Consider the following 20,627-nt stretch of genomic DNA (forward strand, 5'->3'; position numbering starts at 1 on the left):
TTCTAATAAAAGTAGGATTTTTTTAAATCTTAGAACTTTAAAAAACAGTTTAGGATCTAATAGTCTCATGTAGTTTGGGAACAGCCATTCAGCAAAACACTCCTAAGAGTTCCAGACTTCAAATGAAGAATGAAAGGGGCAGTCATGTAGAAGAAAAGCCCTATGCTAGTTGGGAGATGGTGGTACCTGCATCTCACTGCATATAATAAATACATGCAGGTGTGTTCTTCCTCTTGATTTCACTGAAGAAACAGTGTCAATCTATTTGGGCCCCAATCTTGTCATTCAAAAAACACATGTTAAAAAATTCAGAAGCAGCAATCCAGTAAACTTCGTAATTGGAAAAAAGTTTAATAATTCAAAAACCAAATAGAGACAGATAGAGAAACTAGGATTCACCCTGGCATAAGTAAAAAGCAAATTCGCTGGAAATGCATCTATAAGTACATGGAACTATATTCCCTAGAATACTGGAATATACATTCCCAGGATTTTTAAATGAAAAACCATATATTGAAAAGAAAAAGTAAATGTGATGAAGATGTGAGGAATATAATTACTTGGATGTAGATATCTATATGCTCCAGAATATAACCTAGTTTTAATTATGATACACTGATAGGAATTTTCTTTTTTTTTTTTGCTTGTGTTGATAATGTTTAGTTCTTGATAGTGAAAACATTATTAATAAATACGTTGATCTTTGACACAGTTAACATGTCTGTGAGAAAACAAATTTTCAGAACATGAGGCTAAAACCCAGACAAAGCCATCCATTGTCATGTATTAGGTAAAAATATACAGGTTTCAGATTAAAATCCTGGAGAGTATCAGTCTATGTAGTGTCATTAAATATCATGGTATCTTTTCAAACATGATGTAACCTCAGTATGCATTTACCTAAATTCCACAACATGCTTTTTAATCCAAATTTCCATAAGTTGTTCTCAAAAAGAGTCAAGTGATAATAAAGATATCAGTTATGAAAAAGTGCCAGAAGAGTTCACTTCGGTTTACATGGGTTGTGATGTGAATTAACTTGAGAATGACTCCTTAGATACATTGCTGAATTCATGTCCCCAAAAGTGTGGGATCTAAACAAATAAAACATTAAATCATAGTAAGGTAGTCTCTTGACCTAGCATTCTTTTGATTTTAAAGTTTTATTGAGTTTTAGATATCCCTAAATATGTAAGCCATTATAACCTCATGGTATAGGTCCTGGTATGGAGTCACAGACATGCAAAAAAATACTGGAAAGGACAATTCAATACTGAAAATATTTAAAAAGTAATTAAATATTTCTATTTTTAATAAAGCTTACACAAAAATGTATAAAGTTGATCCCTTTATAAAGTAATTCAAACTTCTTGAAATTTGTATTCTCTATTCTTTCTCTTTCTAAACATGTAATATATGGATATATGTATGTGTTTATGATATCCACACTGAATATGTATCTGATATATTTATGTTCTATTTATTGAACTCTCTCTACAAATGTATTCAGGTATATATGCAGACATAGACACAGTAGCGCATATATGCTTGCGCACACACACACAAATCTCGTGTATTCAGCAGCTGCCTTAGGCAAAAAATGTTCACCTAACCTTCTCAGTACCCTTTCTCTTTTCATTAGGTAGATCAATTTAAACTACCATGCTTCTTTAACTGTTTTCCTAATTTACTCATTAGCAGCAATTCTTTCTCATTTGGAGGGTGAGAATTGTAAAGATGAAGAAATAATTTAATTTCCTTCTTTCTGTCTAGTAGGTACTACTTCTTAAGTATTTCTGACTCTCTCCAACATTTTTTTTTCTCTCCAACATTTGTATAGATTCCACCCCTTTAGTGATTCACAATCCAATCAAATCCCATTTTTCTATATCTTTTCTACCTCACAGGAGTTGGTCTTCCTTCTGATTCCTGCATTAAGGGGGGCAACTCAAGATCACGCTACTTAATGAGTGGGAAACTTTGGGATAGGACGCAGTTTTCCTAGTCCCTCTTAACCTCTGGTGTGGAAATAAAAACATACAGCATTCTGAGTATGAACTAGCCTATCTTTTCTACTGTCTATGGAGAGAAGTCAAGAAGAAATAGACCTTCTTGCTAAAGTCAAGAGTGATCTCAGTTCTCCTGACGTAAGACATTTTTACAGGCTTACACTTTTCAGAGATGAGTCAAGAGGACTCAATAGCTGCAAATAAGACTCCTCCCATGTTCATTTTCAGAATCTACAACACGTCCTAAACCTTTTCTACTTGACCCATCCCTCTATACTCGTAAAATTCACAATCTTGCAACCACCTCAAAAGGTTCTCCTTCATCTTTTCACGTATACAATTCTCCACAAAAAGATTTAGACTCCTCACACAAACATGGCTCATATTCCACTCCCTCCTTTGTGTGTCATAACTCCTGAAACCTCTCCATTGTACCCTTTGTCAGCAGTCTCACAGATCATCACTCCCCCATCACTTGTGTATAACTGTAGCTACTATCATTGTAGCTTTCCTCAACACTACTTTTCTCTTAATTCTGGATTATTTCAATACACACGTAGATAATTGTCCTAACTCTCCTGCTTCTACATCCTTGGTGATCTTGCCCTTTACTTCTCCCCTGCCACTCATTTAAATGGTCATATTCTAGACCAGTGGTTCTCAATCCGGAAACAATTTGCTTCTCCAGGGAATATTTGGCTAGATGCATTGTTGGTACTCACAACTGAGGAAGGGAGGGTGGCTCCTACTATTTAATGAGTAATTTAGTGAGCATCCTGCTAAATATCCTACATGGCACAGGGTAACCTACACACATATACACACATGCACACACACACACAAACACACACACACTTCTTTAGTCTGAAATATCAATAGTTCTGAGGTTGAGAGACCCTGCACTAGAACTTTTCATTCATTACCAGTAAGTGTAAACTCTGTAACACAAATTTAAGAAATCCTAAATTCAGACCATCTCCTGCTAACTTTCTAGCTCATTTCATCACATATTCCAGCTCTAATAATTCTTCAACTTCACTTGGACTACAATTTATAGAGTCAGCTTGCTTTTGCCTTTGTACTTTACATATCTGATGTTTATTTTCCCACCTCATGCAGAATAAATTCTATGGACAAACATTAAAATCTATCCCTTGTATATAGTCCTGTCTCCCTTGCTCTTCACTGGCCTTATTGAACTTCAGTAAAAGACCATTCTTTGGCAAATCCATAACCCTAGTACTTTTACCTTTGCTGTTACTACACAAGTGCACTTTTGTAGCTAAACATGGCTAGAGAAAAACACAAATCTATTTTGATTGGTGTCTTTTAATCTGGGAGGTTGAATCTTAATGGCCAAAAGTTATGCCATGTCTCCTAGTCCATTTATTCTCTCCCTCTCCTATAGAAATAATTCATGTTTCCCTTTCTTTTTACTCCTCAAATATCCAACCTACCTCCACAATCTCATATTTCTATAATGGCATACTTGCTACTTTTCTATAAAATTGAATAATCAGATAAGGACTTCCATGGACTCCTACTACACTGTTCACTTGCCGCTGTACTCATATGCTTTTTCATTCCTATTACTAGCGATAAGTGCCCATTTCTCTCATCTAAGATAAAATCTCTATGTAGGCACCAGATGTTTACCACTTGCTAACAATAACTACCTAGTAACAGAGTCTATTCTATCCCACACCCTGACATTTATGTTCTCTGCTGTGTCATTCTCATAAGCATATATAAAATTTATAATCTCCCCCCCTCACAAAAACATCCCTTTTGGCTCTTCCCTCTCCAGCCATTCTAATATTTTACTGTGTCCTTTTTTTGGTAAAAGTTCCTTGAAAAGCTATTTACATTCACTTTCCCCATCTAACCAAAAAGGGTTCAAATGCATTAAGAAATCAGTGCTTTTGAAAACTTAGGTAAAAAGTAGATCTTGGGATCCCTGGGTGGCGCAGCGGTTTGGCGCCTGCCTTTGGCCCAGGGCGCGATCCTGGAGACCCGGGATCAAATCCCACGTCGGGCTCCCGGTGCATGGAGCCCGCTTCTCCCTCTGCCTGTGTCTCTGCCTCTCTCTCTCTCTCTCTCTGTGACTATCATGAATAAATAAATAAAATCTTTAAAAAAAAAAAAAAAGTAGATCTTGTTTCTTAAGGTTCCTCCATTTCCATAAACTCACATAGGACATATTTTAATTCTCTATATAGTATTTTCTGGTAAAAACATAGAATAGTTGAAAAATTATAATTTTTATCTCAGGACTTCTATTTTCCTCTATTTTTGTTGTATTCGTCTAAAAACACTCACGTGCCCTGTCTGAACAGCCTCAATTTATTGGCATGACAGTTATGATAATGGCAACAATGTGCATCTAGGTTCAGAATTAGTCTGTAAATTTCAGGTGCAGATGAACATTTGACTACAGGTCCAAATTTGGAGGTAAGAACACACAAAATAAAAGTAACCTAAACAAACCGGAAGTATTTTGAGGTCTAATCCATGTATAGAGTTATAATAACTAGTGTGACAACTTCTATAGAGATACTTAATTCTCTCCTGAAGTCTTTTAAAGAATGGCAGTGGGTAATGGAATTCCGTAATAATCCAGCAGATGGAACTTTTTTCATCTTATCTTCTCTGTTTTTCCTCTCTTTTCACTTCCACTTCTGTGTACGTAGATATGTATTCTTACACCCTCAAAAGTTTCCCCAAAATCATACCTTCATGTTCTTAAAAATCCATCCAGAAAAGAACACTTTCCTCCTACTTCTCATGTACTAACATAATTTTATATAAAATAAGTTAGTTTACTTAGATGTCTTCAACATCTTTCTTATTTACCTCTTATCAGTATTTGGTATTCAAAGGGATAATGAAAGATTAATCCAACAAAAAGATATATTCCCCCAATATAGTCCCCCAAATACAAGACAAACATGATTTTCCAATCTCAAATAGGTTGTGCCAACCCCTTCTCATTTCATTTATGTCTAAGACTCTCCAGAAGAATATGGTTATGCCCAAATGGCCAGACTTGTCTAATGCCTCAAAAACAGACATTTCTAAATACTACCAAAATGTGATTACTCTAGAATAAGCACTGTGAAATTAGTTCAGCAACTAAAAATGAACATCTGATGGAAGCCATTATGGACTGAACATTTGTGTCCCTTAAAAATTCATAAATCACTGAAATCACACCATTTCAACAGCACAGAAGGTATTGATGTTATCTGTCAGGTAAAATGGTATATAGCTAAAATGAAGCCTTGGCTTGATCTCTGCCACAAACACGAGTACATATCTCTTTCTATATTGCAACAGTTTTTAAACTTGTAAGGTAGGGCCAGTCATCATATACTCACTTAAAAAAAGTCCCACACTAAAACTTATCCAACCAACTCTACATTCTCTCACTCATCTATTGCTTTGAGACAGCAATTGGCCAGCCAGTACCATATCTGGATTTGGACAGAGGCTGATGTCTGTAACTTTATAGATCTAGTGTCAATATTTCACTTCAAGTACTAAAAATTTTACCTCACATCTTCTGTTTAGTGTCTCCTTCAATCACTATATATCAATAGCTTACAAATCCTTCACCATGAAAGAATCCAGGGTTATTGTTTTCCTTTGGTAGGATTATGGGTATAAGTAATCAATCTTTCATTATTTCTTAAGAAATTTTAATGAAAAATGAACAGTACACCTAATCTATTCAATTTTGCATTTATCAATAAACTAAGTGACATAATTAATTGCCATGAAATGTCCATTATCATGGATTTGTACAGTTATGGATGCTCATGTTAATATTTAAGTATAGATGTATTTTTTATTTAGAAGCAAATATTCAAAACTGAAACATTGATACAGAAAGCAAGAATTTTTAATGTCATTTTCCTGACTGTTTTGGAGTGATTAAGTATGGCTATTAGTGTCCAAAATTTAGTATTATGTTTCTATGCTTCTAACTCTATATATTCTGTCTTGGCTGTATTTGAACAGAATTATTCATTATTAAGTTTATTAAAGAGTAAAATCACAAAATTTTAAATTTCATACATTATAGTAAATTGAATATTTGAACAACAAAACACCTATAAAAACAAATGATTTAGCTAAGTATTTCTTCATATTTCCCAATAACTCTGGACTTCTCAACAGTTTCTATATTATCTCAGAGTTAAATGACACTGGTATCTGAGATGTCAATATATTGACACCACAACAAAGTGTAAGTACAGAAGCTAAATTTAGAATCCCTTCATATTTATGAAATGTGCATATGAAAATTTTCCATTCTAATATTTAAGTCATCCTGGACTGCTAAAAACTGGAATAATCCTGAAAATGTAATGTTTTCACCTAAAAATAATTACTTAAAATATTATTATGATGATACATTCACATTTTTCAAAGTTCTCAAAATTGAATTTTCTCCCTTTAATCATTTCACCCTTTCTCTCTCCATTTCCAGACAAGTTAGAATTTTTAAAAGCTTAAGAATTCCAATTCTTATGTAAATGTTTCGGTTTCATGAATTTGAAATTGTACCTTTGGTATTAAAGATAGCACTTTTTATGAAGTTGATTATTTCATAAAATAAGTAAACCCTCCTAAAATTTGTTTTCTAATTATATTGATTTGGTGAAACAAGAAAGTTATGATTTCAATAATTTTGAGAGCCTAATCCACTTCACTTTTAGTTTGCACTGAGAATTGTTTTCATTATTTATCCTTCCAAACATAAATATTTGCAAACATAATCAGTAACAAACAACATAGGCATGAAGTGATATTAATGCTACTTGGATACATCAACATAAGTGGTCTAAAATGAAACAGTATTAACAGAATAAATGAAACAAATAGAATACATTTTTTTCTGAAAATTTTATAAATACAATTAACAATAAAATTGATATTATTATCTTCAATCCATCTACAAAAATCTACTTCATATATATTGGGAATAGGGATAGTTATAAATTATAAGTGTGTACTTTCATAATAGTTATATTTCAGAAACCATAGAAGTTTTAAATTTATTTCGCATAGTAAAGGAAAATACCTATCATTAATGTTTTGATTATACTTCTTATATTTGATTTTTAAAAAGACATTTTATTTAATTTTGTCACACAAAATGTTTCATATTTGACAAATTTACTCTTACCCAAGTATTTTATGCTAACCTAAGTCTTTAATATTTAACACAACATATCAATTACAACTATGTTGTCAGCTATGAATGTTCTCCTGTATATGAATGATTTCCACTTGAATGTGCAATTAAATCTCTTTTTCCAGTTTTATTGAGAAATAATTGACATATATCACTCTATAAGCTTAAGGCATATAACTTGATAGTTTGATTTATATATATTGTGAAATGATTACAACAAGTTCAGTTAACATCTATCTTCTCATATAGAGACAACAAAAAGGAAAGGTAAAGAAAAAAGAAAAACATTTCTTCCCTGTGATAAGAACTCATAGGATATTCTCTCTTAACCACTTTCTTCTATATTATAGTGTTTGCATGCCAGTATATTGTACATTATAACCCTAGTATTTACCTTAGAACCAAAAGTTTGTACCTTTTGACCATATTCCCCAATTGCCCTCCCTGTCCCATCTGCCTCTGGTAATCACAAGTCTGATCTTGTTTTCTATGTTGTTTTTAGATTCCACATATATGTGAGATCTTACAGTACCTGTCTTTCTCTGACTTATGTGACTTAGCACGATGCCTTCAATGTGAATAAATAAAGAAGGTATTATATATATATATATATATATATATACTATATATATATAAAATTAATACATACACACACATATATATAACTTCTCTCTCTCTCTCTCTCTCTCTCTCTATATATATATATATATATGCCTTCTTTATTCATTCATCCATCACTAGACACTTAGATTGTTTCTATGCCTTGGTTACTGTAAATAGTTTTGTTATGAATATAGGGATAGAAGTTATCTTTTTGAATTACTGTTTTCATTATCTTTAGATATATTCCCAGAAGTGGAATTGCTGGATCATGTGGTAGTTCTGTTTTTAATTTTTTGAGGAACCCCATACTGTTATCCATAGTGTCTACACCAATTTACAATTCCACCAATAGTATACAAGTGTTCCCTTTTCTCCATATCCACACCATTTGTTATCTCTTATCTTTTGATAGGCATGTAACAGGCATGATGTGGTATTACATTGAAGCATATCACTAATAAATAACTAGTGATGTTGAGCATCTTTTTATGTACTTGTTGGCCTTTCATATATCTTCCTCTAAAAATGTTTGGGTCCATTTCCCATTTTTAATTGGATTTATTTATTTTTATTTGTAAATTTTTAAATTTATTTTTGCTATTGAGTTGTATGAAGTTTTTTGTTTTTATATAGATGATATGTAATGTTACATTAGTTTCAGGTGTACAACATACTAATGTATGAGTTATTTATAATTTGAATATTAACCTCTTATTATATATTGTTTGCAAATATCTTTTCTCATTCCATAGGCTATCTTTTCACTTTGTTGATAGTTTCTTTTCCTGTGCAGAAGCTTTTAAATTTGATGTAGTCCTATTTATTTTTAAGTTTGTAGTTTGTGCTTTAGGTATCATATCCAAAAAATAATTGCCAAGAACTATGTCAAATAGCTTTATTCCTATGTTTTCTTCTAGGACTTTCATAATTTCAGGTCCTACATTTAGTCTTTAATCCATTTTGAGTTAATTTTTGTGAGTGGTATATGACATAGGCCCAGTTTCATTCTTTTACATGTGAATATCAGTTTCACAGCACCATTTATTGAAAAGACTGTCTTTTCTCCAAAATTAGTAGAAACACTACTAATTTTTGTATGTTCGCTTTGTGTCCTACTTTACTGAATTTGCTGATTAGATCTAACAGTTTTTTGGTTGAGTCTTTAAAATTTTCTAAATATAAATTCATGTCATCTTCCAAAAGAGACGATTTTACTTTTTCCTTTCCAATTCTAATATCTTTTATTTGTTTTTCTTACCTGAATGATCTGGCTAGGACTTCTAGTCCTGTTGAATAAGAATAGTGAAAGGATCATCTTATCTTGTTCATAATCTTAGAGAAAAGCTTTCAACATTTCACCACTGAGTATGACATCAGCCTTGGGCTTGTCATATATGGCCTTTATAATGTTGAGATATGTTCCTTCTATCCCTAATTTGTTAAGATTTTTATCATTATCGTGAATAAATGTCAAATTTTGTCAAATGCTTTTTCTATATCTGATGATATAATTCTTCTCCTTCATCCTATTAATGTGACTTATTACATTGATTGACTTGCATGTATTGAACCACCCTTACATTCCAGGGATAAATTCCACTTGATCATGGTGTATGATTCTTTTAATGTGCTGCTGGATTTGATTTGCTAGTATTTCACTGAAATATTTTGCATCTATTCCCATTAGAGATATTGGCCAGTAGTTTTCTTTTTTAGAGTTTTGGTTTGGGTATCAAGACAAGGCTGGTGTTTTGGTATCTCTTCTGGCTTAGTATCAGGATAACGTTGGCCCTTCTCTTTGATATTTTATAAGAGTGTAAGTGCATCTTTTATAAATATATTTGTACATTGCCTACAAAATATAACAAGAACTAAAAATATTTCCTATATATTGGAAAGATAGCTATTCAACTCTAATTATTTATCTAAATTTACATTATTTAATTTAAAAGATGGGTATTTAAATTACATTCATTACTACAAATTGTGTTAAGAGTCAAATTATATAAATCCCGTAATAACACTCATAATAATGAATAGTATGAGTTTAGACACATTAAGTAATTGACAATTGGCTCCCAAATCCTGAGATATGCAGGCAAGCTACTAATGCAGCCATCCCTAAATCATTTAAAGTCTCAATAATACCATCCTGCATTTTAAACAATTTGAGACTCTTATTATGTGGTACACACTACAGTGTTTTACTGTTATATATGGTGTTGGTGTCTATGTGTATATGAGTATTTGAGGATGGTGTTTTCATTGTATATAAATGCTTTTATAAATTCAGAAGTTTCTAGTCTTTCTCAAACATTTAAAATAAGTAGTAAAATACGATAACTGATAATCATTTGGGGCACCAGGTATCTAAAGAACAATTCAGGTTATATAAAGAAGATGTTAAATCTAGCGATTTTCCCACATTTATTTATTTATTTTTTTAGCTTCATATCAGTTCCGTGTCCTTCAGTCACTTTATCTACTTTTAATATTTCAAGTATAGTGTATCATCTGTAATTCATTTCCCTGGTAGTATCTCATCCCTTTTTATTTAACTGCACAGAAGCCTCAAATAACTTGGAATTTACTTCATGAAAGGCAATATGGAGTAGAAGCAGATCATGTGGGAGTTTTCACTACCCACTTTCATGTTTAATGCTAGTGTTTGTCATTACCCTAATTCATGGACTAATGTAAATGAAAACATTAGTACACACACACACATTAGATACTAGTTTCTGTCTGAACTATAAAAAAAAATTTCTATCAAAATTTGAACATCTACTTATGTTCAAACCATGGTGTTCACTACTATGCATGTAAGTGAATGTGGCACCTGCAGAATCTGCCTTACAAAGTTCATAAGCTCATGGCCAAGGTCAATCAGGCCCATACTTAATACTAAGCCCATAAGCAACATAAATTGAGCGTGCTATATTTGAAGCTATAATCTATTTTGATAAAACACATTTCTCTTACATGAATTAGCACTTACTGTGATTGTTAAATAGGATAATTTTGCCAGTGTAAGCTGAGCATTGTTGGTCCATATGCAATTTGAAGCTAGGATAGTTTGTACAGAATTTTAATCTTCTGTGGGAAAAAGAAAAACCCTCAATGTGGCTACTCCACAAACAGGGGCACTTTAAGCTGCACAGAGCCTTCATCTATACAGAAGCACACCTTGCTGTCACCTCTGGTAGCTGGCACTTTCTCCTGTGCTCTGAGCTCTATGTCCATCTGTATTTGCTCAGAGCTCAGAAGCTATCATCTTGACACTATTTTTAAATGCATTTTAAAACTCCTGAAGCAGCATTCAGCCACACTGAGGTATCTGGCTACTCTTCAAATTACCTGTTGACAAACCAATAATTGCTTTCGATAATATTCTGAATATAAAGTGGCATAGATTTTGAGTGGTCTGGCTCAACCTTAAACTTCTCATGGGACTTGTTTATGATAGAATGAGATTATTTTTTCAGGAAAGCATATACTCTCTTACAGCAATTCAGAGTACCTTCATTAGAAAATATTTATAAGTATACTATCTAGAATATAATTAAATTTATTATTGAAACAAGCAAGAATGATCTGTTTAAATAACAAAAATAATGCACTTACTGTCCTTAAACACAGATTTACAAAAAGTGATGCTCTATGTTTTGGGTTTGGGTACCCATTAAAAGGAAATATGACCTATTTAAGGCCTCTTAACAGTGGAAAACAGCTTAGAAGCAGTATGTGGGTGAGGGTCAAGTCACTGTGCATCATTTCAAAGGTCAGACACAAAAAGGAAAAATGGGAACAGGACTCTGGAATGCAGGCACACAGTGGCTGATGTGAAACAAAAACGGAAGCCCAGAAAGTAGAAGTCTCAGTTAAGGTTTCAAATAAACACACATGCACACACACACACTACCACCACCACCACCAACAAAAACAACATTAACTTAACAACAAACCTAGAGGTGTTTTAAGGCTGCAACATGACTTCTTATAAATAAAGGATATTAATTACTGATTACCATTTGCCATGTATTCTTTCCCCTCCAGGGAAATCCATTCCTGTTGTCCACCATCTATTGGCAGACATCCACTCTCTACAAGGTATGCTACTTCCAATAAGACAAACTATCCCACGTAATTTTGCTAGATAACACTAGTTCCTAAAGGGTCTTTACCTCCTGCTCACAGGTACTTCCAAATCTTACTGACCACTACCATGTCTGTGATGTGTTGGAGACCTAGAACTGCTGAAGCAATTTCTTTTTTCCCTCTAGGATCTTCCATATAAATCATAATCAGTCAAGTGCTAATATATCTGTGGTGGGCACTGAAGTGTACCACACAGACACTCAGGGCAGAACACTCATTCACTGAGGTGCTGGGAAGATTGGGTGGTATGAGCCCAAAGCCCAGTTTCTGCAGATGTTGCCCTTAGCCAAAGGAAGGGCCTTTGCTTGAGGCTGTAATTCTCCTCCAGGTGTAGCCCCCATTCACTGCTTGGTTGATGTAGGGGTAAGAAGGCCTACTTCTTTTCTTTCATGAACATCTCAAGTATTATATGGATATTGTCCAGAATCAGAAAATTCCCCCTTTTCCATTTTTTTCCCAGAAGAGTTTGTATAGAAATATTATTTCTTTGGTAGCATTCCCCACTGAAGCCAACTGGGCCTGGAGTTTGCTACATGAAAAGGTTCTAAAATACAAATCTAATTATTTCAGTGTAAGTCTATAGTTACAAGTTACAGTGTTCACAGGGCATCAAAAATAGTGTTGTTTGTACTCCAATTCCACAGTTTTTAAAAGAATAAGGTTTTCTTGGTTCATAGGTACTCCAGACCCTTGTCCCACTATTCTATTACTTTTCTTATATAAGGCAAATATGGTATAGGGCAAATTTGGGTACAGGAGAGCCTAAATTGGGAATTAAATGATGCCATCCTATACTTATATATATATATTTTTTTTCCTTTAAACTAAGCTCTAATGACTAGGTTAATCTTGTCCATCTGATTATCTCTTTCTTTGGTTAAGTTCTATTTTAGATCTAATTTCCTAGAAAACAGAACTTGAGACCAAGCTCACATGGTAATGCCTCATTGAGAGGAGGGTTCAATTGAAAGAAACAAGAATGAGGGAGAAAGGAAAGTAGGGGATAAAAAGAAAGTATGCATAAAGATAATGTTATATATAGTCAAACTGGCCACACAATATCTCAGGAAATTAGAACTAATTTTTGTTTTTCAGGATACCTTTAGGAACACTATGTAAAATTGCTGTTAGAATAGGCCATAAGTAGAAAAGTAAAAAACCTTCTCTTCCAGTTCCTTTATATCACTTCTCTTACATCAGTCCAAATTTACTCAAGAGAGAGAACTCCAGTGTCTCCAACTCTCCAGGACTTACTTGAGATATTCAGAGGTTCTGTGTGTCCCATTACATTGGGGTTTGGAATCAAGAACTGCTATGGTTTCCAAAATCTTGTCATTGCCACCAGGAAGTCTGAGTCACAGATCATGATAGAAGATGAGCTAACAATGGTGGGATGAAACTTCATGACCCTGCAATGATGACCCAAGGCATTTTTGATCCTTTCATCCAGGAAGCAGGGCAAGCAACCAAGAATAAATTGGCATCTAGAGTGAAGGACATCTATCTGCAAGGGCAAATAAATCCAAACTGGGGCAAGTTCACTCTGATGAACTTCTCACAAAAACAGGCTCTGCTGAGCCTCAAACACCATCAGTTCTTCTTCTATGTTTCAGATGTATCTGCCCAGGAAATGACACAGCTACATAGTTTAGGCTCAAGTTAGGAATTCCTGACCAGAACCCTCTCTAAGATGAGATCAGGAACCCAACTATTTATTTGAATTTTAGTACTGCTCTAGTTTTCTAGGTTTCTTCCATGTTCTTCAGACTCTTATAAAATCAGCATTTAGGAAGGTTACTCTAAGCCCTAGCCCCAGATATCTGTTCATGCTAGATTTTGGTATTAGTAATGAAGCTCAATGCACCTGCATCCCAGGGAAAAGGTGTGTGAGCTTACAAATAGATAAACTGTTACTTATATGGCTAGAAGATAGGGTGCCATGGTGGCTTCGTAAGGTCATAAATACAGATGCATATCTTTCATCTGAAAGAGCGCTTTGAAGCCATATCTGTAGATACATTCCATGCAGAAATATCTATCAATCCAACCCTAGGGTAGAAAAATGGAGTTCTCTTTCTCTAAACGTAACAACAGACCTTTTGTAAAGATTCTCCCTAAGTTAGGTTTCTCTAAATCTTTCTCATCTGACCTCTCTGGAAGACTTTCTTTTAGAATTTGAGAATTTTGGAAAAGCATTCATTCCTTTCATTTAGCCTGGCTTCAGATAGGAGTTTATTTTTCTTTTTCAGAAGTTTATATATTCATTTTAAGGATTTAAAAAGATGCAGTAGACATAAACTCGTGTGTTCATTTTCTCAATTCTCAGTTGCAGAAATCTCCTATGAGTGCTTAAATAAGTCATTTTATCTTGTAGCACCTGTATAGTTGAAGACTAATTCTCACTGACTTCAACACAAGTCATTATGGTAAGTTTAATTTTGCATCCATTTTAAAAGCAGAGTACACAGCTGGGAACTCTCTTAAGGGCATCTGTAACACAAACTACAGCCTTCTCCCTGTAGACTCATCATGTCAGGCTTAAGACTCATGGCCTATGGCTGCCACAAAAAGCTATGAATATATAATACAAACTGAAGCTCAAGAGCCCCCAATGAATTATGCTGTGAAACAATTTATTGTGCCTACCCAAAGATTCATTCTAAAGAAATAAAAAGACCAAGCCATTACTGGGTTTTCTTTCCTCCACTGATACTGACTCAATATTTCAAGTGGGATGAAAATGTATACAGTAATTGTTTCATTCCTGATAAATGATAAAAAGCTGTGCAATTTCCCCCATACACACACACATACACCTGATTCCAGAATTTCGCAGAGTCTAGAGACACTGTGCAGAACTCCTCCCATTCCATAACAAACCATCCTGAAAACTTAAGCGTCAAAGAAAACTCTCAACTCTTTTGTGCCCTCTCTCATACTTCCAAAACAAAAGCAAGCTACGTACATATGGAATACAGAGGGTCCCTGACTTAATGATTCTTTGACTTTACAATGGTGTGAAAGTGGTACTCATTCAGTAGAAACCCTTCAGATTTTTCATTTTGATCTTTTCCCAGGCCAGGGATATGTGGTACAATCTTCTCTCACAAGTAAGCCTCAGCGCCCAGTAGCCAATGATCAAGACGATCAACAACCAATACACTGACAACAATCTGTGCCCGTGCACGGTTCTGTTTTTCACTTTCAGTGCAGTATTCAATAGATTATATGAGATATTCAACACTTTATGATACAACCAACTTTGTGTTGATTTTGTCCAACTGCAGGCTAATGCAAGAGTTCTGAGCATGACCAAGGTAGGCTAGGCCAAGCTATGGTGTTCAATGGGTTAGCTCTATGAAACGCATTTATGACTTGTGTTATTTTCAACTTATGATGGATTTAGCAGGACATAACCCCAGTGTAAGTCAGGTGAGACCTGTACTATTTGTTGGAAGCTGACAGCTGCATCATTTTGGTTTTTGGATACTTTTTGGTTTGGGGGGTTTTTTGGTTTGGTTTTTGTATCATTCACTTCTTTTTCCATACTTGTAAGTGAATGCCTCAGGAAGATATTATTTGACAGAAATAAACTCACCGGGCCCAGGCTTTCTGATTGTTACCACCATACCTAAAAGCTGTGGCTGGTATCCGATTTCATTACAGTCACTAGCAAATATCTAGAAGCAAACAAACAGCAGCCAGACAAAAAGCATTAATTGAATTCCATTCAACCTGACTTAATTAATCAGTTAACCAGCAGACATAAGGTGGTAAGCATTTACTGTATCTATTATTGTGAACTTAAACTGATGCAAGCAAACAAAGGGAGGTAACAAACAGATATAATTCAATTAACAGCCACTGAATTCTTTGTTCAGATGATCTGCCTGTCAGAAATTCTTAATTATCCATAGCTCCAGCATACCAAATCAGGAAACATCTTCTAATTACCTATTGAACATTATTTTATTAGTTCTACTTTCCCTTGTATTTATCAATGACTAAATTACATGTATATATTTTTAGGCATTTCCCATTAAGTTAAATCAATATATTGCCATCCTGATTTTAAAGATGAGTCCATGTAGAAACAGAGAAATCCAATTTGTGCAAAAACACAACTAATTAGAAAACCTTTGGTCCTCAATTTAGAATTATACTACCTCCTGCATATCACAGTGAAAAATAATTTTTCTTTCTTACCTTATTTATCAGATGTCTCTCTTCTACATTGACTAAGACACTTGCCCAGACCATTTCTCTACGCTAAAATATTTTACTTTTAGGCTTCATACTTTCTATGACATTTCCAGGGTCATAACAGAGTTGTCACCCTCAAACCTCATACAGAAGCTTATCTCCATTCTTCCATCTGCAAACAAGAGTACAATTTCCTCTGATTCCCTATAATAATGTCAAGTTGACTCATTGAAGCTGCCAGTGGAATAGCAGAAAAAGTTAATACCTATTTCCAAGGAGTATAAAATTATTTTTTTTAAAAAAAGGTATTTGTAAAAGAAGAATAAATTAGTAATACTTTCTAGTGCTATTGTGGAGGATAATATAATTATCAAATGTAAAATGTGAGTCCCACTTAAACATGCAGGCACTTAGTTAATGCTTGTTATTGTTGAAGATGTTTTTATTATTAAAGGCTATCATGAGGCCAGCTCATTCCTCTACATTCTGTTCATTTATTAAAATTAGACATGTAAATCATATTTCAGGTCCTCCCCAAATTATAGTTTTGAACAGACCAGATATACCAGATGGGAGACAAGAACTATTTATTTTAAAATATCTATGGGAGAAAAAAATAAAATATCTATTTGACATAAGAAAAATCATTCATTTCAAAATTTCTTAAGTATTACATCCAAAAAGTACTTGTGTCTTGGTAACATAAGGAAATATAAATGCTCTTATTTTTGTCCAGTTATGCTGAAAGGGGTACAGAATACCAACACATTTGTAATGGTTAATCTCCAACCATGTCTAATCATTATTTTCCATTTATTTTTAGGCCTAAGATTGTCAAACCCCAGTGTTGAAGTTACAGAAGAAAATTAAAACAATTCTGGGACAAAAAAAAAACTTCCCCTAACCTTGTAGTTCTTGAATTTAAGGTACTTATTTCTCTTTTTCTACAAGACTCATCTCCTCCCTCCTCCCTTTATTGAACCAATGGCTAATGTTGCAACAATCATGGAGATTAGGGGGACTAATATATTTGGAAAAAGAGAAAAACTATAATAATGTGTGTGGTAGAAAATTGTGTAAGGAAAAAGTTACTCATACATAATTGATTAAAATGCGATTATTTAAACCCATTCTGGAAGGCTACTGGCAATAAAATAGAAGTATAAACTATGAATGTATTATGAGCAATGTGTGTACTTCCAGTACTTCTAGTAATCCAGTCTATAGAAACAGAAAGACAGAGATTTTTGCACTTGTGAGAGACCTCTAACTCCAGCCCAGGCAAAAAGGGAGACTCACTGATTCATAAACTGTGAATTAAATCTGAAGAAAGGCTGGAAGGTTACCCTGAAAATATGAGAAACTAAGGGCTAGAATGTTTTCAGTGCTTTCTCTCCCCACCTTAACTCTTTCTCTCTCAGTCTTGCATCTTCCACATTGTTTCTTAGACATAAAGGTAGATCCCAATCTTTTCACTTTGGAGCAACCACTGCCAGAGAAAGAATGGGTAATTCAGAACAAGTCTCTATAACTGATTCAAACAATTTTAGCAAAGAAACCTGGGTCTTCAAGGAAAATCACTGATGTCAAGGTTACCATTTATATGGGGGTGAGACGTACAAGAGATCCTTGTAGAAAGAGAAAGGAGGACATTGGGCGCAAAACATGTATGTATTACAGATGTAATATATGTATCATATACATTAAATATGATATAATGCATCATATATAAAATCAATACACATGGATTATAGAGCTCACCATGAAAAATAAGCAAAATCCTTCTGTTTTTTAAAAAATATGTTATTTATTTATTTATTTGAGTGAGAGAGAGAGAGATGGGGATGGGGGGAAGAGGGAGATAAGTAGACTCTGTGCTGAGTGCAGAGCCCCAGGCTAGGCAGCTCATTCCCAGGACTCTGAGATGAGGACCTGAGCAGAAATCAAGAGTTGGAAGCTTAATCGACTGAGCCACCCAGCTGCCCCAGGCAAAAGCCTTAATATAAAATATCTCCACAATTTTTTTTAAGATTTTATTTATTTATTCATGAGAGGCACAGAGAGAGGCAGACACAGGCAGAGGGAGAAGCAGGCTCCACATAGGGAGCCCGACGTGGGACTCCATCCCAGGTCTCCAGGGTCATACCCTGGGCTGAAGGCGGCGCTAAACCGCTGAGCTACCCAGGCTTCCCTCCACAAACTTTTTATAGGAAAAGATTCCTTTACTGAGGCACAAAAATAATTACAAATACAAAGCTTGAAAAATTAGACAACATTAAAATCGGATCTTCTGTTCAGCAAACCCATGGGTAAGAAAGAAAAATGGCAAGGTGAAATGAGATGATATTTACAGCACATGTGAGTGATAAAGTAATTGTAATTCCATCATATAAAACATTTCTACAAATTAAAAGTAAAACACACAAAGCTGATATCATATAAAACAATGAAACTTCAAGTATCACTTTATAAAAGACGAGTCCAAATGGTCAATAAACACAAAACACACTTTGCTCCATTAGTTCTCTTGAACTTGTATCAGAACTGTGCAACTCTCTAAATCCCCTCTGTTTTACCTTGAAGTTTAGTCATGCCTTTCAATCTGGCTCAGACAGTGTCTTGCCTTAAGAGTGTGTCACATATTTCTGCCTGCTTCAGGGCTTCTCCAATATTGAGAACACCAGCAGAACCTACTGTGCAAGTGTGGAAGTGCAAGGAAGGCTTGGGTAATCTACTACTGGAAGAGGACTACAGTCAATAAATAATTATCCTTCTAGTAGATCCTTGAGCAGAGGATTCTGAATGGTATTCTGTACACTTTTCCTGAGGTCCAAGAAAGGAATCAGCCGTCGTTGCTTTCAGTGGTCTCTAACATTTACTTATGTTCGGTTTTCATTTTTTCAGTCGGTCACCAAGGTCATTCTTTCCTGGTTCCATGGATTGCATCCTGAATGTAAGTTCTTTTCTTGGGCTCTGTTTCCAAGAATAAACTCAAACTAAGATAGACATACAAGTTGAGGCCACAGTAACATTCCTTTAAACACACACCGGAATAAATTTAAATTAAAACCCACAGTTGGTAAGGATATAGATCAACACTCTTATACAGTCCTGGTGGGAATGCAATGAGTATACATATTTTGGAACATTCACCAAAATGGACCACCTTACTGGACCATAAAACACATCTTAACAAGTTCAAAAAGGCAAAAATCATAAAATGCCTATTTTCAGTTGGAATTAAACTAGAAATCAATAACAGCTTAAATTCAAAAACACTTGGGAGACTAAACAATATACTTATAAAAATAGCACATGGGGCAAGGAGAAATCTCAAGAGAAATTAAATTCTATTTTGAACTAAATGAAAATGAAAACTCAACTTGACAAATTTGTGGGAAATACTGATAGTGCTTAGACATAAATTTATATCATTGAATCCATCCATATATTACAAAAAAGAAAGATCTAAAATCAATAATCTAAGCTTCTACCTTAGGAAACCCAAAATGAAAAACAGAGAAAAATAAAATTAATTTCAAAATAAGCAGAGAAAGAAAAATAAGAATTGTAGTAGAAATCAATGAAATTGAAAACAGGAAGAGTAGAGAAATCAGTAAAATTGATATTATTTCTTTGAAAACATGGCTAATACTGACAAGCCTAACATTAGGCTAAGAAAAAAAGAGAGAAGAAACAAACTATGAAATATCAGACATGAAGGAGACATAAATACCAATCCTAAGGACATTAAAAAGATAATAAGGGAAAACTACGAACAAGTCTGTGGCCACAAATTTGATAATCTAGATGAAATGGGCTAATTCATTGAAAGACAAGATCTGCTAAAACTCACATAAGAAAGAGATAATATGAATACCCCTCTACCTACTAAAGAAATTGATAAAATAATTAATAATCTTCCAAAACAGAAAACACCAAGTCCAGATGAGTTCACTGGTGAATTCTATCAAGCATTTAAGGAATTTTTTTTTATTCCCTCTAATCTCTTTCGGAAGACAGAAGCAGTGGGAATGCTTCTTAATTCATTCTATTAGGACAGCACTACTCTAATACAGAATCAGACAAAGACATTATAATAAAAGAAAGCTAACAGATTAATATTTTCCATGAACATAGATGCAAAAATTCTCAACAGAATATTATAAAATTGAATGCAGTAGTGAAATGTATGAATTATACACACCAATTGGGATTTATCCAGTTGTGCAAGATTGGCCAACATTTGAAAACATATTAACATAATGTATCACAACATATCATATCAAAAGAAAAGAAAAATCACAGTCATTTCGATAGATACAGAAAAGGCATCTGACAAAAATCCAACACCCGTTTATAATAAAAACACTCAATAAATGAGCAATAACAGGGAACTTCCTCAAACTGATAAAGCACATCTACAAAACTTATGGCTAACATCATACTTAATG

General features: G+C 34.1%; 1 long non-coding RNA gene across 2 annotated transcripts in view; it reads right to left on the minus strand.

The window, feature by feature from the left end:
* LOC119870704 overlaps positions 1–20,627 on the minus strand; it is a 50,008-nt gene that overhangs the window by 15,823 nt on the left and 13,558 nt on the right. Inside the window, exon 3 of one of the 2 annotated variants that reach the window (XR_005353358.1) lies at positions 18,248–19,146. The exons of the other annotated variant lie outside the window; for it this stretch is intronic. This is a non-coding gene — a long non-coding RNA (uncharacterized LOC119870704). Of the gene's footprint in view, positions 1–18,247; positions 19,147–20,627 lie in introns of those variants that run through there. 2 annotated transcript variants of the gene reach the window in all.

This window comes from Canis lupus, chromosome 1 (genome assembly GCF_011100685.1).
Source record: "Canis lupus familiaris isolate Mischka breed German Shepherd chromosome 1, alternate assembly UU_Cfam_GSD_1.0, whole genome shotgun sequence".
Classification (NCBI taxonomy): domain Eukaryota; kingdom Metazoa; phylum Chordata; class Mammalia; order Carnivora; family Canidae; genus Canis; species Canis lupus.